Here is a 26,883-nt window from a genome sequence, read left to right on the forward strand (position 1 = left end):
CTGTTTGCAATGGTGCGTTTTCTTTGCTATGGTTCGTCGCGTTCAACGGATTAATTTGCATAAAGCTGGGCATCGGCCAACTTTTTGACGCGCAGCATTTTTTCCAATGCAGCGCCGCCTTCCCGGAATGCTTTGCAGGCGCATTGAAGTCGCTTGACGTCACCCATAGGAATAGAGTGGAGCGCGGTGCGACAGAAGCGTCGCACGGTCAAATGGATCTGTACCGTAAGGCTCACTGACTGTGTTGTAAACGGACTGCAAGTTGTCAACTGCGTCATTTCCTAAATCCATATATTGGAATGCACTGATGAAGAAATAGTTTAACATTTTCAGGAAAAGTGTCTGTGGGTTAAAGGAATAGGTTTTGCTGAGATGGGAAAATATGCTTGTTTTGTTTCTTGCCGAGACTTATAGGAGAAGATTGATACCACTCTCTACTGTTAACATGAAGCTACGAAGGTTAACTTAGCTTAGCACAGAGTGGGAACAGGGAAAAACAACTTTTGGGCTCTGGTAATATAATCTGCCTACCAGACCCTCTGTGGAAGCAAACTTGTAGGACACCTTTTGACTACTTTTGATTTAAACGTGTTGATTACTGATACTCCGCTCACTCAGCTCATCTGAAAATAAAAGACCACTGTTGTATGAAATTTCACGGTGTGTGCTAAAGCTCTGAAAATAGGTCGGCCAGATGTCATGTGTTATTTCTACATAATTTATTATATTTTGAACAACAGTGCCACCCCTATTAATTACCAGTCTAACTACTGAGAATATAATTGTATCCAGTAGAAATGCTATTATGGATATCTAAAATGTAATTACAGATCGGAATGTGGTTTTATTAAATGTTAAAACACATGTAACGTTATAGTACAAATCAGCGTGTTTATTAGGATCCTAACACTTTCAAAAACGAACAATGATCTATAAAAAAAAGAAATTGAACAATAATTAACTTTTAAGCCTTAGTGTAATAGATTTATAAACATGTAACTTTCTTCATGGATCATAGTATGGTTTTAAGGTTAAGTTGCTGACACATAACATTTGGGCTCATGGTAATCAGGTGATATATCTGCTGAACCATCAAATTTATGACAAACTAAACATATTTAATTGACAAAGCACATCAAAGGCTACACTTCAACTTTATCTGTATCATCTTCTAGTTTTTTAATATGTAAATAGTTATTTCTTTCTAAATTATCTGTTAATGTTGTCGTCATGGTTTGCAATCAAAATAATAAACCTTTGTTTGACTAGTTTATTACTGAACCCAGCCATCACGCGCCGCACCGTCACATCCTGCGCCACCCACCAGCACAAGTAAACTCTCAACCGGTGGAAAACACTGAAGCGTATTTCCCAACATGTCAAATTATGCCTTTAAGTATGAAGCGAGAGTAAAGCGACAATTAGCATATCGTAACAAACAGACCTGGCTTTGTCCATGTTAAACAATCTGCCTACCAGCACATCTACAGCGTGATAATTTTTTAAAAGATAATTCTTTTGGGCTTTTCCTCCGTTAATTTGACAGGACAGCTAGACAGATCGTCACTGGTCGGATTCGAACCCTGGACCTCTGCGTCGAGGCATAAACCTCTCAGTATAGGTGCGCCTGCTCTACCCACTGAGCCAACCCGGCCACGACAGCTTGATAATTTGAATGCTTTATCACCTTTACTAAATCTTTAGAGAATTGGTCAGTTTTGATTGATGCCAAAATCAGTCAATTTAATTTTTTTGATCAATGCATTAAATGTAATTAATGTAACTACAAGATCAATTTAGTCAAGATGAACCTTTGCTAGGGGTGTCATGATTCTCCAAATCAACGATGGGATCTGACTTTCGATTGAAAAAAGTGACAGCAATGCCACAATAATAGCCACTAGATGACAGAAGGGTAATTTACAACAAGTTTACGAGTTTAAGGAGGGTCACGTGAATGCACCATTAAGTCCTGTCGGAGCCCACACGCTTTACCGTTGGTTGTCTGTTTACATCACTCATGGGGAAAGCAACACCTGTGACTTCAGGGAAATGGGAGGATTTTGGGAGAATCTCTGACTCTGAGCTGTGTGTGTTGTTTTTTCTTTGGATTTGAGCAATAAGTAGGGGGTGGAAAAAGACAAAAATACTGGGGGGGAAATCGGCAGTTCTTTTGATTTCGATAATTAAAATCGAAAGCTCGTTTCCATTGATAATGAAAATTGAAATCGTGACACCCCTAACCTTTACACAAATATTTTGACGTTAAAAAAGCAAACATCTTAAACTATAACAAAAAAAAAAACTACAACTGACTATGAAGTCCTCGCAGGTAATTTATGTGTCATACATTCAAAAAATATTTCTGTAGGACAGATATGTCTGTATAAAACGAGCTTTAGAACTCAGGTTTACATCCTTACTGAACCCAGCAATGAACTCAGTGGCCTGAACACACACCTATATACACAGACACACAGACACACAGACACACACACACAGACACACAGACACACACACACACACACCTAGTCTCAGAGAGCCCGATGATGATTCATTCAAAGCTCCAATTTTATGTACCTGTGCATACACACACGGCGAGATAATGAGATCTCTTCCAGCTTCTGTTGGCCCCAGGTGCCCTTTATTGCGGCAGCAGAAAAACTGAGACACTTGGTATTATGCATGACCACATACACACACTTCACACTTCACTGAGCCATCTGATTGGTCCAAGTAGGTCAGCACTTCGTAAACATGACTGGGCCAAAGAGCCACACACACACACACACACACACACACACACACACACACACACACACACACACACACACACACACACACACACACACACACACACACACACACACACACACACACACACACACACGCTCGCGCGGCGTACTTCCACATAAACAAGCCGGCTGATCTGAATGGCTGATGTGGGATCTGCGCTCTGTACATCACTGCGTATCTGAGCCACAGGTAGCTGGGGAAGGGTGCACGTTACCGTGGCAACACGAAGCAGAGGGAGGAGATTAAGTTATAGCGCTATGATGTGAGGAGACTATCAATGATGGAGGGAAATACATGTGCGACTCCATCTGTTTGACCGAGGGAGGGATGGAGGGAGAGGACAGAGGGTGTTCTGAGGTAAGACATTTATGGATTTATGGTGGAACCACATCCATCTTTACCTCTCTCTGTCCTCCCTCCTACGCCATTCTTAATCTTTCCCATTCTCTACCACTTACCTCTAATCTGTCTCTCTTTTTAATCTCTCCATTACTCTTTATGCTCTTCCTTTACACAGATTTTCTTCTCCCTTGTCTTTCCACTTTGTCAAATAAAGAACAGCGTGTCCCCTTAGACCTGTACTATATCAGTGTATTTCAATGAACAGAATCAATATGCAACAGCAGTGTTGCTATGCATTTCCATTCAGGGTTCTCAACAATCATTTTATGGCATGATTGTATTGCCGAATTTATTGAAGGTCCCAAATTGTAAAAAGTGTGATTTCCATGGCTTTTTTGACTATAAAGCAGGTGGAGGTGCTATATAAAGACTGTGAAAGTATCAAAACGCTCAATCCACAGAGAAATGCACACAGCCCGTATTCAGAACTGTGCCTTTTCAACCCGTTCTCATTCCGAACTCGTAAAATAAGTACGTTTGGTCAGTGTCCTTAAGCGTCTGATGCGACGAAAAAGGCACCCTTCGGCGTATTTGTGTAACGTACTGGGGAGAGCCGCAGTTGGATGAGACTTAGCGAGTGGTATGTAAGGACGGTGGTTGGGGTGGCGGATGGGTAAAACACCGGACTTTCACTCAGGAGACTCGGGTTCGCACCCCGCGTGTGGCGTTTTGTTTCCCGGCTTTTGAGGCGTCCTTTCCCCGTTGTTTTTCTTTTGTTTCCCCGGTCTATGGCGTTTTGTTTCCCTGTCTCCGGCGTGTGTTTCCCGGCTTTTGAGGCGTCCTTTCCCCGTTGTTTTTCTTTTGTTTCCGGTCTCTGCCGTGGCGGTTTGTTTCCCTGTCTCCGGGTGTGTTTCCGGGCTTTTGATCGCGTCCTTTCCCCGTTGTTTTCTTTTGTTTCCCCGTCACGGCGTGTGTTTCCGGCTTTTGAGGCGTCCTTTCCCGTTGTTTTTCTCCTAAACCCAACCTCCGCGATTCAGTTATTGTCGCGCTTCACCCGCGGTGTGTTTCCCGGCTTTTGAGGCGTCCTTTCCCCGTTGTTTTTCTCCGAAAAAGGGACGGCAATAGTGGCAACCAAGCACGTTTACATGAGACGCTAAAGGAGACTTTTAACGTCAAATAAGAACGAGAAAGACTCCTGACTGAACGTCCTTATTTTACGAGTTGGGTGTGAGAATTTAAATGAGCCGTCAGGACTTCGTACAGTTGTGATGTCACAACTATATATATATATATATATATATATATATATATATATAGTATTTCCTTGAATGCAATGACAGTGCAGACTCAGAGAGCGCAGATACTAAAAGCCCAGAAACGCTGACCAATCAGAGCAGACTGGGATTTTCAGGAGGGGGGCTTAAAGAGACACATGGGGCGTTTCTCAATCTGTGTTCTTCTATTGATATGTGTTCTTGTGTCCCTGTGAAACGTCATCTTGTGTTGAAAAAAGTACTGTCCCAATACACAACTTCGCATTTCACCAAGAACAGTTAAAGCGTAACTCTCGCCAAAATGCATCCTAGGGTATTTTTGTGAATCTACGTGAGTCAAACTTTAATTTAAAAGCATATTTAGGACAGAATCACCACTTTTAAGATTCATGAAACTTTGCTTCAAGTATCACCAGGAGCTCTACACCTTAACGAAAGCATTGACAACATTGTTTGTGTACACAGATTTACTAAAAAAAGAAAGGTTTTGAGCAACTCACCGCAGCTGTTGTCGTTTCCGGCCACTACCACCTCGGCAGTCAAAACGAGTCGATATCCGAATGCGAATGAACAGACTCCATAGGAGACTCCTTTTTCAACTACAAGGTCAATATTGTTTTTCAATAACGACAAAACAACGAATTATCCGTGCATTTACATGGAACTAAGCTTTAGGAGCTTTCCGTCTTTACTCTCCTCCCTGTTACGTTGCATTCAGAAATCAAATGAAACTCAGCGTAAATTCTTAAAAGGAAGACTTCATATACCTTTTCCATCACTCATAGTGATCAGCTGTTTCATGGTACGTCACTTGTCAGTAGTAATCAGAGCAGCTGTGTCGTTGTTAGTTAAACCAATCAGGGTCAGCCATTTGTCACGAGCCTATCACAGCTTGATATCCTGCTTTAAATCTGTTCTCTCTTCCGCGGTTGGCAGTTGTTGTTTCAGGAAATTGAGTGCGACCCGCCTCCTCCCCTTCTGCCACCGGTGGTCACGCCCTCGGACCTGGGTTCGTCTGCGCTTGGCTGTCGATGGCTCCTCTGCTCGTTCACCACCACCAGTGTCTGGACTCCATCGGGGGATATGTTTGGGTTTCCTTAAACCCTTTAGGACATTTGGGTTCGATGGAGTCCAAGGAGACTTGTACATTTACATGTTTGTCTTTACAATAAATATGTTCATTGCAAGGAAGTCTCTCCTGATTGAATTGTTTTTGACTGATAAAATGGCTGCGGCTGGAAACAACAAGAGCTACGGTGAGTTGTTGAAAAACTTTCTTTTTAGTAAACTCTGGGTACACAAACAATGTTGTCAATGCTTTTGTTAAGGTGTAGAGCCCCCGGTGATACTTCGAGGATAGTTTCATGTTGTGTCGAGCCTTTTCAGTGTTTTATAAATAGCTATTTTGAGGGCCCCTATCACTCCCATTCAAAAGGCTATTTGACCGAAAAACAAAAATACGGTAAATCTTAAAAGTGGCGCTTCCGTCCTAAATATGCTTTTAAACGAAAGTTTGACTCGGGTACATTCACAAAAAGACCCTAGGTTGCATTATGGCTTTAAGATTCCCGGAAATGTTCTTGACATGTCCATTTTACCGAGGATGCATTGGTTGGTAACTTGTATGAACTCTTATATATTGCCTATGTTTGAACTTCGCAGCACCCGTATCCCAACATTCATTTTGGCATTCAATGCCCAAAGACTTTTCGCCATCTTATTCATCACTAAATTCACTTCTTAGAACATTTTAGGCAAGAAATGAAAGGTTTAGATTTCGAATATAGGCAGTCTTGCGATAATCTTTGCCGAATTGACAATTTTCTCCAAAGTTTTCGGAGCTCCATAAAGTGGCGCGGCTGGCAGCTTGCGCCTGCCGGGGCCGCTAGCTCATCGCTCGGACAGTCACACTCGGAGACCCCGCTGATACCGGAGGTCTTTTAGACCGGTCCCGTAAATAAGAGGCTTTTATTTCGCCGTTGACAGATCGTTTGTTTAAATATCACAACACATGTCCATCATAAGATTAACGGGAACGTGTGGTTAACTGTCTTTTCGGAGTTAAACTCCACACGCGCGCGGGGGGAGATTCTTTTTCGGGAGACTTGTTTAAATTATGCCATAGGCTATAGCCTACATTATATTTTGTATTTAGTTCCTATTTTTGGTGTATTTGTTTTCTGATTTATTAGAAGTTGAGTTTCAGTCTGTATGATAAATTAACAGTTGTACATAAAGTGGTAACATGCTATGACATGTTATGTAGACTAAAGGGGAGACACTAACCTTTATAATTTGAATTGCTAATTTCCATCTCCCTGGGCATATACAGTGCACTACAATAATATAGAAATGATAATTCCACATAACACTAATAGGAACACATAGGACACACCAGTGCATATGCCTACTTATTTTTTGTTTCAGACAGAGAGTGAATAAAGGTATAGAAAAAACGGTATTAGAAAGAAGAAAAAAAATGTTAACCTTAAAGCATAAACATGTAATCATGTAATAGAAGTATGACCCTGAATGAGCATGATATGGGACCTTTAAAGTAATTGAACACAGATCATAATACTTAGCTGATTTTGGAAGACTAGGCCATGTTTTTTGTTTTTTTTCTATTGGTGTAACAGCTGTTTTGTGTTGGTGCATGTTGGCGTTGACAGTATATCAGCCTTTGGGGACATGGCTTATGGACCAGAGGGTCACCGGTTCAAGTCCCCGCACAGACCAGAAACTGGAGAAGTGCCAGTTTGCCTCCTGGGCACTGCCGATCTGCCAAGCACCGAACCCCCAAACTGCTCGGGTGTATCATGCCGTAAGGCAGCCCCCTCGCTCTGACATCTCTCCATACATAATGCAAGTGTATAGAGCCTTTTTGTGTGTGTGTGTGTGTGTGTGTGTGTGTGTGTGTGTGTGTGTGTGTGTGTGTGTGTGTGTGTGTGTGTGTGTGTGAGAACATATATATAAAAAAGTATACATCATTATTATGCAGGTTTATCGAATCAGATTTGGAAAAAAAAAACTAATTGATGGGCAGCAGAATATTTTCAGGATGGTACACATTTTAATTAAATAACAGCTAATAAGTAATATAAACAGTACGCAAATACAAATATGGGACTTTAATTTTGGATTTCCAAATTGATACAGTAAAAATGCTTGATTTTCAGTCTGTAATCGGAGTAGTCCTTAACTGAAATGTATTCTCAGGATTTGATTTCCTTCACCAACCAAAATTAAAGAATACAGTAATTTCCCTCCCAATTTAGTGGGATATATTTATAAAAGGGACACAGGTAATATGTTTTATACCTGTGAATATAATCAAATTAATGCATTTGTATATACTATGTCTTAACACCTTATTTTGAAATGTAAGCGTAGTCACGTGTGTATCCTGGGCCGTTTCAATGCATTTCAATGCTTTTTCTGCATCAGAAACGCAATACATTATTTCAACGTAAATGTCAAGTTAATTAAGTTAATATCTATATATTTACTTATTTATTTTAAAATGAAGCCCATTACTTATGCAGTAATGATGGTTTAATGTGACAGCAACTGCAATAACTAGATAGGAATACAAATCAGGTCAGCACGTAACCAATATATTTATACACAATTATACCTTATTTGACTGCTACTGCTGAATCACTCAACAAATAAAATATTATCAAAAACCAGTGAAGAATTACAGCAAGACTAAGAGCTTACAATCATGCTATATACTCTGTGAGGCTACTACACCAAATGCTAACGTAAGCATGTGAACATGCTCACAATGCCAATGTGTACATGCTGATATCTAGAAGGTATAGCCATGGTATAATCATTATCTTAGATAAGCATGTTAACATGCTAACACTTGCTAATTAGCGCTAAACACAAAGTACAGCTGAGACTAAAGGAATGCCATTAGTTTTGCAGGTATTTGGTCATAAACGTGAAACTGAAATTTGGACTTTATGATGGCGCTGGATGAAAGGCCAGGGGATCAAAGCTTTTCTAATTCATCTTCTGAGAACCATGAGTGTCTCTTTAACAAATTACAAAGCAATTCATCCAAGCCAATAGTTGTGGTAAGATATTTCAATGAAAAACCCAAACATGTTCTCATGGTGGTGCTAGAGAAAAAAGTCAGGGGATTACCCAAGTCATTAGAATACATTGTCTGGGAACCATGAATGCAGCGCTGTAGTCGAGACTACCGAGACCAAGTCATCGCCAAGACAAGAGTGTACCACGACCGAGACTTTGAGGGGTTGAGACTGAGTCAAGTCCAAGACCAAGAGTGCGTGGTATTTATGGGGCAGGGAGTTAGAAATGAGTCAAGTTACTGGTTGCATTTGAAGCAGGAAGTTTTACAATCACAGTAATGATGTAAACACATAAAATTAGACAATGCAGAGGCAATTAGTGAAATCGCTGCAGTTGCAGTGGTCTTGAAAAAAAAAAAAAAATCCTGACCAAGTGAAAATGCGTTTGATTCCGAGACTACAACACTGCATGAGTGTATAAATTAAGCAGCAAACCATATGATAGATAAATCTTCCAGACTGGATCAAAGCAGTGTACCGACCAACCAATCGACAGACCCATATTGCCATCCCTATAGCCATGCTGTCAGAATGGGTAAAAATCTACTGTATGTAGAATGTTTGAAACTTAAAATGTCAAACCACATGCATTTGAAATACTTTTGGGGGGGGATGAACAGTTTCTCCTATCTCTGTGGATAGACAGAAGGCCATGAATGTGGGGTACGACTTCTTCAGCATAGTCGCCTCGTCGGGCCAAGCCTTGGTTACCACAAACATACACCAACTGCAGCACGGTAAAGTAAATATTAAGTTAACATGTCATACTTAGTTAGGGATGTTTTTAAGCTACAAACTTCCCAGAGACTTGTATTCCGAGCTGAGTCTCCACGGTATGAGGGGTCTTTGCGCCGATGGATGTTATTGCAGGGGTTAATGACCTTAACTGCAAAGCACCCTTTCCATCTCTCTTAATCTCCTGTCTGTCTCCACTCCGTATCATCTTATTATGCAGAAATGCCATTTAAATGTCAGTTAGTGATGCAAGGAATTGAAAGGATAAGGGATGAAAAATATTTTTCTTGTATTCACTAGTATACAATGGTAACCGATATGAAAGCACCAAAAAAAAAATAACACTGCATACTGTGTATTTTTCACACACTCGGCTGCAGAGCCTCCTGTTACTGTGAAGAAGAGGAATGGGAGGAAAGCACGCTGATACACAAGCCTATCAAATTAGTAAAGAAAGAAACTCACCGATGCATTCTTCTCTTTACTTAATGCTTTCCCTGGTCTTTTTCTCTCCGCTGTCACACAATACGGATTCTCAGTGTTTAGTCTTCAAACTTTCCAAGGTTCATAAAGCTCTGGGTTGAATCTGCCAAGGAGTTCTTAATGCTTTGCCTCCAGAGTATGAAAAAAGCTGATGAGGCTTCCAAGAACTTCTCCTGCTCCGCGTGTAGCTCTACTTCTCTGGAGGCTTCACAGGGTGAAGCATATGGTGGAAACGACACACACACACACTTCTGAGTCTCTTCTGTGTTCTCTAAAGGCCTCTTGGGCGTTTGCTGATTTGATGCTACCGCTTGGATCGTGAGGCTTGTGTATGATGTGACTTTGCTCAGAAGCAAAATAAAGTGAAGCTGACTGCCGGGCAGCACTCCTGAGTCTCTCTCTCTCTCTCTCTCTCTCTCTCTCTCTCTCTCTCTCTCTCTCTGCTCCTCTAGAGGCCTCCCTGGCTACGGTTGCTATACTCTTGCCTCTAAGGCAAATGGAAGATGCTGAAGTGAGTTGCCTACTGGGCGGATTGAAGCACCAGGCTGGTGAGCATGTGTTACCCTGCTGGGTGGACTGAAGCACCAGGACAGTGAATGCTATTGCTGTAAAAGTTCCCTTCCACTTTCCTTGAGTGAGAAGCTGTGTCTCTGCTGAGGTATATGGTTTCCTGCTGGGCGTATTGTACCAGAAGGGTGAGGTTATTGTGAGTGTGTAGCTGGCTTTATTGGCAATGGGACCCCTTTTTTCCTTTCCAGGGGATAACTAGACCGATATTCCAGGCTACAAGTGTGGATCGGTACAATTTAGACAGCAAGCTGGTCTGAGCTGGCAGGTGTTGAGAGGTCCAAGGTCAATGCTGGTCCTCACGCTTGCGGCGAGGGGTGCTTGAGAGGCAATACAGGTTGTCATGGTAACAACAGCGAGAGGTCACAGGTGTGTTTTTTTTTTTTGTTCCAGTCACTGGGTCGGCTGTTTCTCGTGGAGGAGGTAGGCCGTGGGAGAAAAATCCCTGAGGTAAAATGGGAGAACTGTTGCACGAACTGGAGAGAAAGAGGAACTGATAAAAAGGATAATAAATTGCTTTTCAATTCTTTCCTTTTCTATTTCTCCGGGAGGTAGAGAGCAGAGGAGGTTTTTATTGGACTGGAGAGGAGAGGATAGGATGACGGGAGGTAAAGTAGTGTTGAATCAGTCTCGAGTATGTTCTCCCTTTTGTTATTTGAAAACGAATGCTGGTGGTGTGCTAGTGTGCGTCTGGAAAGAAGTCGATGCTTGACTCTGCCTCTTAACAGGTCGGTTTCTTCAGGGGCTCCGCCTATGGAAGACAAAGCACAGAGGCGGGACAAAACGATTAGAAGTTTTATCATTGGACTTCACCAAGGAGTTCCCCTGTCACAGAAAATAAATTTGAGCTCAAAATTGACCGTCGTGCAAAGGCAAAAGGCAGTAACTGACATATAATCAATATTTGCTTGCTGTTCACCATACTTTCATCCATTATAAGAACAGCTAACCAAGGTCTAGTCATCATGGTATTAGTTTAAATTATATCGAAGACCTTTGGATGTTCCTATTTAGTGCTTCTCTCTGTATGTGTACAACACCTGGTAGAAGAACGCTGCTCTGTTGTTTAAAGGGTTTTGTGGAGCCATGCGGTTTGTTGACATCTTAACAGCGTGAGATACAGAGTATTCTAGGATTACTGGGATGTAGCCCATCTTTTGAAATTGTGCCCCACCAATTTTTTAGATATAAAATCGCCACTGATTCTGCGATAACAAAAGGCTACAGTACTTGTTCAGTATGCATCGCAGGTCCTGGCTGGAAAATCCGTTGTTGGCAAACCCACATTTGAACACACACACACACACACACTTCATCTTCCTCCATCTGTGCAAGCAGCTCTTGGGTTGGGTTTCTGTCACACATACATGCATCTCTTTGTGTGACTTTCTCAAACAGAAAAACATTAATGCTCTCACACACACACACACACACACACACACACACACACACACACACACACACACACACACACACACACACACCAACCCAAACCCACAAAAACACACACACACACACACACACACCACACACACACACACACACACACACACACTTCATCCAAGTCTAACTCCACAGCACCTTCTGACTTTGGTTGGAAGGGCACCAGAAGATGTAAAGGCAAGTGTAACTCCTATACGTCACCGGTATAAGTTGAGGTTCGCACATACAGTATACACCAGTCCTCTCTTCACCCTCCTAGTCTCTTCTTCCTAGCACGCCAGAGCCTCCCATGCAAACATGAAAATGAGACCTCAGCAGAGGGGCTAATTAACCAGCAGCAGGAAACGCCAAATGAAAGAGACATCAAGATTAATCTTATGAAGGAAGATGGAAGGAGAGAGGAAAGAGACATTTGATACAATATGTATCATATTATCATGCAGGGGGAATAAAATACTTCCCTCCCCCACCAGCTACAGTGACAGATGTACAGAACAGGCAGCGATCAGTAGCTCACCAGAAACACAGTCCGACGGTCAGATGAAAAAAAAGAAACCTCGAGTTGATGGCTGGTTGCCTGCCAAACTGGCTGTGAACGAGACCATCCGCCGCCAAAATAAACGACCATTTGGCCGTTGGAAAGTGGGAAAAACAGACAGACAAGGAAGGGGGTGACCTGGTGGCAGAGACGTACAGCGTAAATGACCCGGGGACTGAATTTGACTTGATTTCTCTTCAAACATTTCCTCTCTGTCCATGATTTAAGACATTTAGGAAGCGTGAAGAAAAGAGGAACAGCAACAATGAGTTAATCTTAACAAGTATTGTCTGTGTAGCTAAAGCCTTTTGTACTGAATATTATCCCTCAGTGCCTGTGCATTGTTGTCCAAAAACTATTAACAACACATCAATGAGCCGGTTTCTGCTGCACCGGGCATAAGGCAATAGAAATTAAATCCTATATCAACGTCAATGCAATGTTATATCATAATATAGTAAGTTGTAAAAATGACCACACAATGCTGTTAACCATAGACCTATATATTTGTGAGACTATTGAAGACTTCCAGGAATGAATGGGCTCGGGCCTGAGTGCCACAGCATAGGGAACACATTGTTGGTTTCACTTATTTATTTCCTATATTTTGTCTACAGGTTAGAGCTGGGCACTGTATCGATATCGTGATATAAGACTAGATATCGTCTTAGACTTTGGATATCGTAAAATGGCTTAAGTGGTGTCGTTTCCTGCTTTTAAAGATGATTTTTTTGTGGCTTTTCCCTTTATTAGACGGTGGATAGATATGAAAGGGGAGAGAGATGACACGCAGCAGAGGGCAGCAGGTTGGATTCGAACCCTGCGCCACTGCATTACAGTAAAGTGATTTTCTGGACTTATCTTGACTTTGACTGAACTTGACTGTTGTAACTGTTCTATTATTTGCCTTTACCCACTTAGTCATTATATCAACACTAGTGATGATTATTTATCAAAAATCTCTTTGTGTAAATATTTTGTGAAAGCACCAGTAGTCAACACTACAATATCGTAGATGTATTTGGTCAAAAATATTGTGATTTTTGATTTTCTCCATATTGCCCGGCCCTCTGGTCTGATCACAGCCAGAAGAAAATAATCCAGTTTGATACCGTAAGACTTATTTTAACTGTACCAACTTTATGTTCAGCATTTCTGCACATTCTTACCGTACACTGCAGACTTTTGTATTTAGAGTGTGGGATTTTACGGCTGGTTGGCAAGCGAGTAGGCTGACTGACTGTCGTCATTCTGTATCTGACCCTGACCTTTGACCTCAGAGACGAGGCAAGAAACCAAAACTGGAAAGTAATCCTCCAAGGCATCAACAAACTTGTTTTCAAAGTGGTTTTCATTGTTTCTGGGCATGTTGACTTGTCTTTAACTAAAAAGGAAGACTGGCACACTGACCTGGAACAGCGTGCATGTGTGTGTGCATGTGTGTGTGTGTGTGCATGTGTGTGTGTGTGTGTGTGTGTGTGTGTGTGTGTGTGTGTGTGTGTGTATATACTAAGCACAGTCTCTTGGCTGAGGCTCTGTCTCAATTATTGGCAGCAGGAAGCGATGAGGTCATACAGTGCTTGTATCTAGAGATATTTTTTATTATCTAGGGTAGGCTATTTTTTATTTTTCATGACTTTTTTTCCCGCCTACACACACTCTGCAGGAACAACAATGGGTATGCAGCCAAGTATGTGTGTGTGTGTGTGTGTATATGTGTGTGTGTGTGTGTGTGTGTGTGTGTGTGTGTGTGTGTTATATGTGTGTGTGTGTGTGTGTGATCTTGAGACCTTCCTCGTGAGCAGTGCAACACTACTCTGCACCAATCACACCAGGCTGAATAAAATGCTTTACAGCAGCTTTGACCACGACAAGAAACAAAAAAAATAAGACAAATCTGTAAATATAATTGAAATGTATTTCCCTGCTTTGAAGCTCCACTTGCATATGTGCATTTCTTAATTTGGTAAGTAGCTGGGCTGTAAAATTAGGATCAGATGCTTGTCAGTCAGTGTGTGGCACAGACCGAGCGCTGTGGTGACAGAGCGATGTATCCACTGTCACTTTGGGTGTGGTGTTGGGTGACCGAAACAGCAATGAAATGTAGGAGAATGCGCAAATGAATCAAATCACTGTTGCGCTACAACAGAAAATAGGTACAGTAACAATATAATTATTATACATATAAGAAGACTTATTGAGTATTAGAAAGACTAAATATATGCAAAATCGGAGACAAATGAAAGTAGGTCTGGGTATCAAATGTATTACTTTTTAATAGGGTTGGGCATCAAGAACCGATTCCTACTTGGAATCGGTTCAAAAATTACGATTCCATCGGAATCGTTTCTTTATTGGAATCGTTTGGAGGATTTGGTTTCATATCTGATCATGGGTTCCAAATTTAACATGTGCAAGTTTTGGTTTCCGTAGCGGCCAGGCGCTTGTTGTGTTGCAGCCTTGGAGCACAGTAAGCGGTGCTCTAGTGTGGCTTTATTTTACGTTGAAAAAGCCCCGTCAAACTGCAACCCACCTTTGAATCAAAATAAAACTTTACTCTTACTTGTGAAATAAGCATGTGACCCGTTTCAACTCCACCTCTCAAAGAATCGGAATCGAGAATCGATAAGAACCGGAATCGAAAGTAAGAGTCGGAATTGGAATCAGAATCGTTAATATCCAAACGATGCCCAACCCTACTTTTTAAGCACCGAATTTCCTCCTTAGTATCGGAGTATTAGCTAAGGAGCAAATCTCATCAGCTTCAGTGAGCCAATAAGGGAGAGACGACGATCTGGAAAATTCGGTCTGTAAGGAGCGATTCAAAGAAAACCAAACCAGGGCCAAATTACAAACCGGACAGTCAGTGCGATTACATTAGCCACACGTCCGGCCTCCTGCACGCTACAGAGAGAGAGAGAGCGAGCGATCTACAGTGTTTACATTTTTACATTATATACAACATTATTGATTATCCTTCTGCAGTGCACCACGGTCCTGTTAAATTAGGCTGGCCCACACAACCGTTTTAGAACAAGCTAATTAAAATCAATCTGTGCACCACAGCGAGAGGTGGAACATTGTTTTCAGTAAACTATTTGAAGATTATTGACACTTCGTTGCCAATGACCACATCGTTTGAGCCGCTATTGAAATACCACATGGATTTAGGTTTAGTTGCAAAGCCAAAGACAACAGCAGCAATGTGAGGCATAAAATAAACAGAAATACATTGTTAATCCTAAATAATCACCATCTAAAATTCCTGATTGGGACAGCCCGGCTCACAGGTTCACTGCCAGCATAACGGGTGAAGAGGAGACACAATTGCAACCCTGACAACAGGCGGTATGAGACCAAATAAACTCAGATGTCACATGGATACATTACACCTCGAATATGCTTCTAAAGGGAGCTTCCAAAGGGAGTCATGACAGAAAAAGTCTAAGAGTGAAAGTGATTTTTTTATTTTAATTAAGCGTTAGGCTAATGTAAAGTCAATGAACCTTATCCTCTCTAAGTCATAAAAAAAAAGCAATTATATAATATCATAGGAGTATTATACAGGGCTTGAAATGAAAAACGGAGTGCACTTAATGCACCAGGGAAATGGTTTTTAGAATGCAGCACTTACCAACAGCATTTCTCACCGACATAATGAACCAGCAGACTAACAAAGTGAACACATCTGGTTTCCTTTGATCATCTTTTCCAGTGGGAACCCCTGCCACGATGCACCTGCAGCTTGAGCACACCAAAGTACAGATGACTGACTCGAGTCAAACCACTTAGTAGACTGACTATATTTGAATTGCATGTGTTTTTAGGATAGTGACGCTGGGTGCTGTCTAGAATAGGTCTAAGATGAAAGGAGTGGGGGTCATTGCTGTCTTACGAGTATTTGGAAATGCAGTCTGTCACGTCCTTATAGTCAAACAGTAGATACTGACGAAAAGAAAACTGATAAATAACAGACATTCCCACAAGTCTTCACGATGTTGGAAACTTTGAATTACAAATATATAGGGTTGGGCACTGTTTCAATTTATCAATTCTGATTCTTATCGATTCCGATTCTTTTAGGGGTGGAGTTGAAACGGGTCAGGAAAAATTAATTCAGATTCAATGGTGGTTTACAGTTTTTCCAGGCTTTTTTTAATGTAAAGTAAAGTCGCTTACTGTGCTTCATGGCTGCAACACAACAAGCCTGGAAATATGGTGGCTGCTACGGAAACCAAAACTAGCAGAACAGATGATTAGATTTGAAACCAAATTTTTCGTTTCCAATAAAAACACGATTCCATTGGAATCGTAATTGTTGAAACGTTTTTGAAAGTTGGAACCGGTTCTCGATGCCCAATCCTACAAGTGTATAATCAAACGTAATGAAGACCTCCATTATTTATGAATTAATAGTCCAATTTATGTCAAGCCTGTTAAGTGTTGGGAGTGGGAGTTTGTCTCCCACTTTCAGCATGTGGTTAATTAAGGACCCACTCAGTGCAATTAACAGAGCATTTATGCCTCCGAAATACAGTATGTGCAATATGCAGGTTGTGTAAATAAGAAGCAGGATATCGGTGCGTTATGACACATGAGCAGTCTGTGCTACCTGAGACTAGAGGAATGTGAGAATGAACTCCAGTGAAGCAGCTGAGTAATGCTCGGCAATGAGAAGAGAAAGCTGATCTACAGGACAGTGTGGACCGCAAACAGAGCGTGCCTGATTATCAGTCCAGTCAGGGTGAGGTGCAATGAGTTCAGCAGCAGAGCGAGTCATGCAGCAGTTGGAATTCGAATTTTACAGTAATGTCATGCAAACAACGGATCTACGGTACAAAATAAGACCACAGCTGTGTCATTCTGTGGGAAACACTGAACAGGGACAAGAATGCCTCTAGGGGTTCCAGAGAAAGAAAGCTGCCGACAGTATACAAAACTTGACAAGACTGGTTTTATCATACTGACAGGAAAAACAAGTGTTAGAGACCGCAGGGTTCTTGCACCATTTTTAAAGTCAAATTGAATGCTTTTTATGAGCTTTTTAAGGCCGCCACAAATGTAGTTCAAGACCTAAAAATGTTGGGGGAAAATATTTAATAGGAAAAAGAATTGATTGAGTCATTTATAAGATTATTAACTAACTTAATGTGCCCATATTATGAAAAATAATCCCTTTTTCTGGGATTTGGGGTGTTATTTTGTGTCTCTGGTGCTTCCACACGCATACAAACCCATCCATGCTGTTTTGAGTGAGATACAGGTTTCTGAATATATCCTGCCTTCAGTCTCCAGGTAAGCTGGTCAAAATCTGCAGGGCCGGAACATTTTGTGTGTGCAAACCACTTTAGCTAATACCACATCAGCTAGCTGTTTCTCCAGCCTCGGTCAGTACAAGGCAGGATTAGCCGGGAGACTTCTTCTAAACGAGGGCGCACTTCCAACTTTGCGTGGAATACCTGCAGAACAGGGACATGTAAGTAGTTCTATACAATTTCTTTTGTAGATTAGGGTGAACTCGTGTGTGTTGTAGCAGTGTTTTGCCATTGAGAACGAGGTGGCTAACCGCTAACAGCACTAGCTTCTAGCTAGTAGTTCTTACCTAGCTATGTGCGACTCCCAACAAAGATGGAACAGAAGTGAGATGCCTCACTCTGTAGCTAAAACAGAGAGCTCAACACACAGGGTGAAAAGAGGAGCTGCAGCAATGTGCAGTAGAATAAAAATATGGTGTTTTTTGAAAATTAAACCATGTAAACCTATTCTGGTACAACCTCAAAATACAATTATGAACCTGAAAATAAGCATAATATGAGCACTTTAATAGCTTAATAATGTCTTTATAGTCCTTGTGCATCCTCCATAGTTATACAAGTAGATTTGAAAAGGCAATCTGATTGGTCAACTAGACATGTAGAACATGCTCAAATCAGCATGACAGCCAATACAACCGTGATGACAACACAACCAGGCTCATCACTTAAAATATTACTTTGCCATTTCCATGTCAACATCACAGAATTAAATCAAAACCTATTTTTGAAACATTTGTTTTCATGAAAGTAAATCAGGAACCACAATGGAACACACAGAAACTCTCCAACATATTTATATGAAGTGATTAGTTTTAAACAACTCATGCTCTGAAGTTAACAGTTAATGGAAATGTTTGGATCACGCCAGCTGTGCCGCTGACAGTATGCTATGTTAAAAGTAGCTTCTCCATGTGAATGTCATCGTACAGGAGCTAAATCCATTAACGAAAAAAATTAAATAATCTGCAGATATCTTAGTTACACCACAATGGGGTAGCAAAGCTGTTTTTTGTAAATATGTGTACCATTTATTTGGTTTGGAAAATCCCACAATCTCTACAAAGCTAACTTTTATTTAGTTGTTAACGTTAAACGTTTTATAATCGTGTTGGCTTACCGTGTGAAAAAGCCACAATACCCTTGCCCTTTGAGTTTCTGGCGGCGAGACAAAACCAATCGAAGCAGCCAGTTTTTGTTCTGCTTCCTTGAAACAAAGCAGGCATTAGCAGCCGCTAGCTATCTAACGCAACATAAAAGGATGGACCCCCGGGAACCCTGGACCATTGGTCCTCAGGGCACAAATGTAAGGGTCTATGGAATATAAACACATTAAAAAAATCCTACCCTGATTATAATGATAACCTGAAATATGCATGGGCGTATATATACAATAGATTTACAATATTAGCCTAACATCTGTTCAGGCTTGTTGTTAGATGTAGTTAGGGCTGGGTATCATTTAAAAACATTTCGATACCGGTACCAATACTGTGACTTCAATAAAAATTCCTGAACAGTCCTGTACTTTTTTTGATACCAATTTTATAATATTAATTTCAACTAAAAGAAATTACATTTCACATTACAGCACAAATCTTTAAATTTGTTTTTCAGCTCCATAAGCCCAGTCTGTGACGTAGAGTTTTTCCTGCGTGTCTTTACAATGTGTAACGTTAGACAGCCAATCAGCAGCATTATTAGATCCTGGCAGAAGCATGCCGCATGCTTATTGGCTCACTGACGCTGATAAGATTTGCTTCTTAAGTATTGAAATTTGGTATTCAAGGACGAGGCATTTTTCGATACTTGATACTAAGGAGTTGCTTAAAAAGGGTCAAAGTTCAGTACCCAGCCCTACTCTGAAAGGCCCATCTGTCTCTCACACACGCAAATAGATTAGACATTGGACCTGTCTATCTCCATAGCGCTGCGGAGGAAAGTCTGGCCTTTCCACACAACATTCATGGATAGGAGGAAAAGGTGCTCTAGTTTATTTTCATATTTCATTTTCATTCTCCGGACGCAGCGACGGTGGCCCTTCAAAATAGTCTCGGGAAGGAACTTGTTTAGGTGGAACATTTGCAACCCCGCAAAAAAAAACGCCACATACAATATTAAATGAAGTTTACAGTTCACACCTTTATAGTAACGTGAGCTTTATAAAATAGCTGGATACATGGTTAAACCTCATTTGCTCTTTCCAGTGTATCACTGTGTGTAAGTTGTCCACACTTAATCACACCAATGGATCCCAAAAGTCCCAGTTAGAGAGGAAATGCCGTAAACATGTTCTTTCGAAATCTTTACATTCAATCCCCGAAAAAAAAACACAACAGACCTGCTTTGTTGCACGATCCAAATTTTCTTAAAAACTTGCAATTTTCAGGCTGTAACGTTGCTCAGGTTCCAGTTAACGTTGCTCGATATTTGTGCTGCTAAAAGCAAGAAGTCTACATAGTTAAAGTGATGGTTCGGAGTAATTCACCCTAGGGTCCTTTGCACCATGACCTCGAGCCAAACACCCCCCCAGAAGCTTTTTTCACATGGGTCTAACATTGGGAGAGTTAGCGTAGAGTAGCGTTATGAGCTGAATAGCTTAGCGCAGGGGCTAATGGACCCTCGTTTGTATCTCGTAAGTTACCCCACTAATAATGCCCGAAATGATACCGAACGTCTACAAGTAGTACAAATAGGTTATGTACTCATAAAAAGATGGATTGGAAAGTTTGTAAGTACACCAGAAGTTTATGTAAATAACACTTGCCTGCTGGCTTCTGCTCTCTGTTGTTGTTGCTGCTGTGAGACGAGTGCTTAGGGCTGTCTACAAATTACAACACCGAAAAGAGATGCAACAAAAATATTTTTTAATTTAACTTTTTTTTTTTTAAAGTAAGTGCTGTAGTATAACTAGCAGGAGACAAGTAATAATTGAGGTAAGTTTGGAGACATTACCTTATTTAATCATTAAATTAATAAATATTTTTGTTGTATCTCTTTTCGGTGTAGTAATTTGTAGACGGCCCTAAGCACTCGTCTAACTGCAGGTAGCAGCAGCAGCAACAGCAGCAACAGAGAGCAGGCAAGTGTTCATAAACTTCTGGTGTACTTACAAACTTTCCAATCCATCGTTTTATGACTACATAACCTATTTGTACTACTTGTAGACGTTTGGTATCATTTCGGGCATTATTAGTGGGGTAACTTATGAGATACAAACGTGGGTCCATTAGCCCCTGCGCTAAGCTATTCAGCTGATAACGCTACTCTAGCTAACTCTCCCAATGTTCGACCCAGGTGAAAAAAGCTTCTGGGGGGGTGTTTGGCTCGAGGTCATGGTGCAAAGGACCCTAGGGTGAATTAATCCGAACCATCACTTTAATGGTTTCTTCCATTTAGTCCAGTTGTGAATGACAAGGATCAAAGATTTGTGGTTGTGTTTTAGTTGTTAAAATAGTGGAGTGATATACTGTACAATCAGGAGCCTGCACAGGGTGTTTCTTTGGAAAATTGACCAGTTGCACTAGCCATTCCACTCCCTGCCCGACCTGTGCAACGCCCCTTGTTTTTTGCGGAGCTTAGCGGAGAGGTGCTTCTGGGATGATTCTTGGAACGCGCTGCTTTGCTGCTGGTGGAATCATATCGTCTTTAAATGGCCGGGTTTGCTTCCGCCAGCTGCAGAGTTTACGAACCGCAGCACAGATGCGCCTGGCGGAATTTAGGGATGAGTTGTGACTTGTAAGTTATTAGCAAGCATGTAGGAGCCTAGCTGGTAAAGACAGCTATAAGTTAGCATTACACCCAGGCTACACTGAATACTAGAAATAGGTAATGAGTAATGCTATTGGTTGAAATATATGCATCAAAAACAACAAAGCCACAGCTTGAAAATGACCAGAGACAACATAAATCAATTATGGTTTCAGAAAAGACACTTTTTTTCCATTTTTTCCATTCAATTCAAACATTTATTTAAGCCTTGAAAAGCATTGAGGTATCCCTCATTTGCAACAATGTCGAAATACAGAGAAAAATACAAATAGTTAAACAAATCAAGAGCACAGTACTCAGAAAAAACAACAAAAAACAATTGCACCTTAACTTACTGCCATTATTTTGTTGCCTTTTCTATATCATTTTGTCATTTGACGTCAATTGGCAGATTTATCAATCTGTATATTTTCTGTAACACAATGCGACTTTGAACTGGTTGTGTTCACTGTTCATTGTGAAGCCTGTCCAGGATGTGCTTATGTACACATGCATATGGACGCCGTGCAGTTGGATGAGGATTACTGTATGTTTGAGGTGCTGGAGCGCATTCGTTGCTAATACAGCTGGCGATATCTTGTGTAATGTATACCATGCAGGCGTACGTACACACTGAACTGAACACTGAGCGAACAGATAATAATTATTGATTGCTTTAAACCCTTCTAAAATGACACGCAGCTCCTCAGACTCTGTATCATAGTCTAGAGTCAATATTTACTGGGTGAAGTGAGTGCAGAAAGATCATGCATGTTGCACACAGCACAAAGCCTCCTATATCACCAGAGACAGTTATACAAGAAGGCCACGTGAGGAAACACAACGGCATGTTCAGTACACCCACACACACACACGATAGTGACTTATAGGAAAAATAATGAAAGACTTCAGGACATTTACTTCTGTCAAAACCACACACTAAAGCTAATATTTACATATATGCACACAGTACTTGCGTAAGGACACACACACACACACACACATGACAGAGCGAAAGGGCAAGGGGGAGGCAACAGCATGGTGGATGGATGACAGGAGAAAGTTGAGAAGTAACAAGAAAAACAAGGAGGGGGAAGTAATGAGATGGAGGAAGAGAGTGGAGGTGTGAAAAGCTATGTAAGGATTGGCAGAAAAACATACACACACACACACACACACACACACCTTCCAGGGCCAGAGAGGATGTGGTTAAGGAGTGATGAGGAGGAACAGCGTTAGGATTAGGAATGGGGAGATGAAATTATGAGAGATGGAGGAAAGAACAGCAGAGAGAAATATGAGGGAAAGCAAGTTATATAAGAAAGGTAGAGGGCGGGAAAAAAAGAGCTCATTATCTGTGTGAACAATGCCGTTCAAGTCTTGCAGGAAAACGTCTTCTCTATTAGCTTCTAAATTGTCAGCGGGTCTTTGATAGACATGTTGCACCTATTACCATTGATCAAATTTGAATGAGCCACTTCAGTTAAAGCAATTTAAGTCACATCATAAAGAGATACATGCCCTTCAGCAATGCACCTGGTATATTGTGTCCGTGATCCTCTTGAATGCTCAATATCTTTGTTTTTATCAAGGTTGGATGAGCATAACACTTTCATTTCCACTCCAGCAAGTCCTTATCTTTAGACAGGAAAACCACCAGCTCAGAGTAACGGCGCCACATCATTCACCACTGAAAAACATTCTTGCTTTGGATTGCATTTCAAAGTACGACACTTAGTAGTAGTCCTCTTTCCTTAAATGCCTGAGGCAGTAAAAGTACAGTTTGTAGAGTGGTAGGCCTAACCAGTTTTCATCTCTGCCTGTTGTATCTTGAGTGACACTGTTAAGCACATAACGTACAGCCAAGGAAATAAAACGGTCACAAAAAGACTATCAAGGGAAACTGTATATTCAAGCGGCTTGGATGTTATTTGACATGTTAACACAGTGGTTCCCCGATATCTCCTCGCGCACGCCCATATAAACACATAAGCCCAGCAATTGCTGGGACCTCCAACTAGCGCTGGGTGATACATCTAATAAATTGATTTCAAGAAAATTGAGCTGTCAGCCAGTCTGGATGGACGACAATTGATTTCCCCGGATATTCGCCGGCACCGGATGTTCCAGCAAGGTGTGTTGCCACCGTCTAACTCCATTCTCTTCAGGGAAACGACAACAAACTACATACTGCTACATACTGAAAATGGCAAGTTTTGAAGAAAATTTAGACCACCATTCATTCTGCACTCGCCTGTGAGCGCCCCCCTATATGGAACCAGAGTGGAACTGCAACCAGTTCAGAAGCCAGAAGTATCGAGAGAGTGGAACTTCATCCCTTATTAGAAATTCTTTGATTTTACATTTTACACAGTGAAATGCTTGCAGTATAGAGCCTGTGGTATAGGAGAACAGCAGTGCAACACTTGCAGGCTGAGGTGGAAATAGTCTTGCATTGTATCTTCACAGCGCTGCAGAGTACGGTCTGGCTACACCACAAATACATTGCAGCATATAAAAAAAAAATTTAAAAAAAAACCCCGCTCTGGGTTGTTTTCATTTCTTTAAACCAATCACCATCGTCTTGGGCGGCGCTGAGCTCCGGACGCAGTGACGGTGGCTCTGAAAAATAGTCTCAGGAAGGAAGGAACATTTTCAGTGTGTAACTTGCTAGCTCGAAATGTATGGTTGTTTCCCGAAGTTTTGCAAGGCGATGGGACATCAGGCGGAACATCCTGCGGCAATTATTCTGGAACTGAACTGTTGTCGATCCAGACTAAGGTGGATAGTACCAGTAACGGATACCGATCTATTTGACTACAGTATGCCACACAGACAGTAAATCTGTAGAGTGCTTTCATTTTAGGTTCAACTTTGGTTGACTTGGACATGGAAATGAATGCCATCAACCAGCAAACCGTCTCACACCAGCAAGACCGAAGTAGAGGAAGCGAACCTTCTGACTTATTCAGTTTTATTCAGGTTGTCTCCAGCTGAATGAAAATTTCCATCAGTACATCTGCAGCTTGTTGTATTAAAATTAAGATGATATGGCATCAGGGTACTTAGACATGCCATTTGCAGTTCCAATTATCATCTTGACAGAGTAAGCTGAAGGCAAACAGGTACAGTCACAGTCATTAGTCTCTTTACCTAGTCATTAAAATATAACCTAACCCCGCACTGCGGTCATTAATTCAGTGCACTACACTGATTAGCCAACGGTCGCAGACTAATCACTCAACAAAATCTTCAGCAGAGGTCCCATTAGCAGTATTGCACCTTAAACGTCATCACTCATACTGATTCAGAGACAGAGACATTTAAAAGCTAACTGTGTCCCTTCCTTCCCAGCAGCTTTTGGACACTAACAACTAGGCTGGGTGAATGCATGTATCTTGTATATAGGTGCGTACTTAATAAAGGAGCAACTTTGAAAAAGCATATTTGTTCCCTTCTTGTCCTTTGGAATGCGCCTTGGTCGACACGCTCAAACATGACTCAGAATACACAGATTTCTTTTTTTTGGTCACATTTATTTTCCTTTATCATTTAGACTTCATGGTGATACGTTTTTCTTCTTTTCCACAAGCAAGTAATGAACTGCCCTTACCAGATGGCGCACAAGGGTTGAAAGCAGAGCAGAAAAATAAAAGATATAAAAAAGAACTTAAATTCACAGTCACTTAACAGTATTGAGCGGTAATCGGCAGTCAATACACTGTGTGGCTACAAACCAAAAACTGAACTACAGCTCAGCTCTTATATACCAGCTGATGCAATTACTGCCTCAATCAGCTGATTGTCAAAAAACTGTGACTATACTCTACTACTAGTACCAAGACCAATTAACACAACTTACTTTATAATGAGTCTAGTTATACTTTTCAATGCATATCATGCATATATTTATCCTGCATATATTCATGCACAATTCATCAAAATTAAGCTTAATATCGAAATAAATTTGGCTCCAACACTGACTCTTGAACTTGTATCTATCAATAAATCAGTCTTCAATATCAAAAGCTGTTCCAACAGTTGCTGAGGAAGATGAAAGTCCCTTTTCCCACTCTTGGAGCCCAAGTCTGCCCAGTAGTAATCGAGTGCTGGAGCCGTGGTTTCGAAGTCCCGCCCATAAACCTGCCCGATCCATCTCGAATCAATCCCAGCGGTCAACCATGACGCTTCAGCAACTTTTTAAAGCATCAAATAACTTATTAAAACCAAACCGATTAGAAAAATTATTAACACTTGAACAATAAAAAGAATAAGAACTACCTAAAATGACAGATTTATTCGACATGTACAGATTTTTTTAGTTTGGCCAAAGATTTTCTATTACTGGGCGCCTGGGTTGCTCACCTGGTAAAGCGTGCTCCCATAAAAAGAGGCTCAGTCCTTGACGCAGTGGACGCGGGTTCAACTCTAACCTACGGCCCTTTGCTGCATGTCATTCCTCCCCTCTCTCTCCCATATCAAGTCTAAGCTGTCCTGTTGGAAATAAAGGCCTTAAATGCCCAAAGATAATCAAAAAAAAAAAAAAAAAAAAAATTCTCTGTTACTTACACGCTGCACCAATGGTATAAAACGGTACACGCTCCCGTCTCCTAAATGGGCATGGCCTTGTTTAAAATTGTAGTGAATGTCGTGTGGTTGGATAAACAGTTATATGTATGATTTATTAATATTTCAGAGTGATGTCATAAAGTGGGGTTATGTATGACACGCCAATTCGTATGCCATTTTGGCGTGTTATCAAGACACATACTCGCTTTTTAGCGTGTTTATCAACGCCGTTCGGCCGCCATTGACCTACATTACGTGTGAATTTTCGCCGTAGCAAGTAGTATGAAAGGTTGATTGAGGAGTAAGGTTGGTTGGGGTGGATGATGGGTAAAACACAGGACTTTCACCCAGGGGAGCCAGGATTGCGTCCCACGTGTGGTGTTTTTCAACCGTTATTGTTTTTTTAAGCCTTCCCTTTTTTTTTTTTTTTTACCCGCGTTGTTCTCGCGATAGTGCAGCATGTTCTCGCAACTTTTAAACAAGGCCATGTATGTTTACATCCGCTGTATACAGCGTAGACACACATGTGGATAGCTCAAACTGTGTACAGATAACACGCCATTTGGCTTTAGGAGAGTGGCGTGTATGTTTACGCAAAGTCATGATGCCATGTTGAATATTTACTTCACAAACGTTAGTTGACTTTAGCTTACCTGTGTTGCCAGATCTCCTGAGTTTGTTCCTGTGACAGAAACAGGTCTCAAACCAAGTTACTTTTCTCCTGATTTGTCCCTCTAAAAAAATTGCCATTTTAGTGTCAGAATGTTCGGGAGATATGTGGCTTGTCAAAAATGGGTCCAATAAAACACTGGTGACTATGGGGCGAAAGAATCACTCACAATGAACTCACGTTCACTTCTCCTATTGGAATCAATACGCTCAGGACCTGCCGCTAGGCTCCTAAAGAGGCGTGGCCGTGGAGAAACCCACGGGACACAGGTACAGGAAACTACTCCCAGTTGCGGCGT

At 41.3% G+C, this 26,883-nt stretch overlaps 1 protein-coding gene and 1 long non-coding RNA gene across 3 annotated transcripts in view; both read right to left on the minus strand.

The window, feature by feature from the left end:
* The window catches only part of LOC120574711 (thyroid hormone receptor alpha), a 67,745-nt gene extending 57,785 nt beyond the window's left edge, over positions 1-9,960 (minus strand). For both annotated transcript variants that reach the window (XM_039825092.1, XM_039825091.1), the window contains exon 1: positions 9,719-9,960. The gene's annotated coding sequence lies outside the window, so the exon portion shown is untranslated. The remainder of the gene's footprint in view (positions 1-9,718) is intronic.
* A 7-nt stretch (positions 9,961-9,967) lies between these two features.
* LOC120574714 overlaps positions 9,968-26,883 on the minus strand; it is a 42,154-nt gene continuing 25,238 nt past the window's right edge. Inside the window, exon 4 of the long non-coding RNA XR_005641889.1 lies at positions 9,968-11,054. This is a non-coding gene — a long non-coding RNA (uncharacterized LOC120574714). The remainder of the gene's footprint in view (positions 11,055-26,883) is intronic.

This window comes from Perca fluviatilis, chromosome 15 (assembly GCF_010015445.1).
Source record: "Perca fluviatilis chromosome 15, GENO_Pfluv_1.0, whole genome shotgun sequence".
Taxonomy (NCBI): domain Eukaryota; kingdom Metazoa; phylum Chordata; class Actinopteri; order Perciformes; family Percidae; genus Perca; species Perca fluviatilis.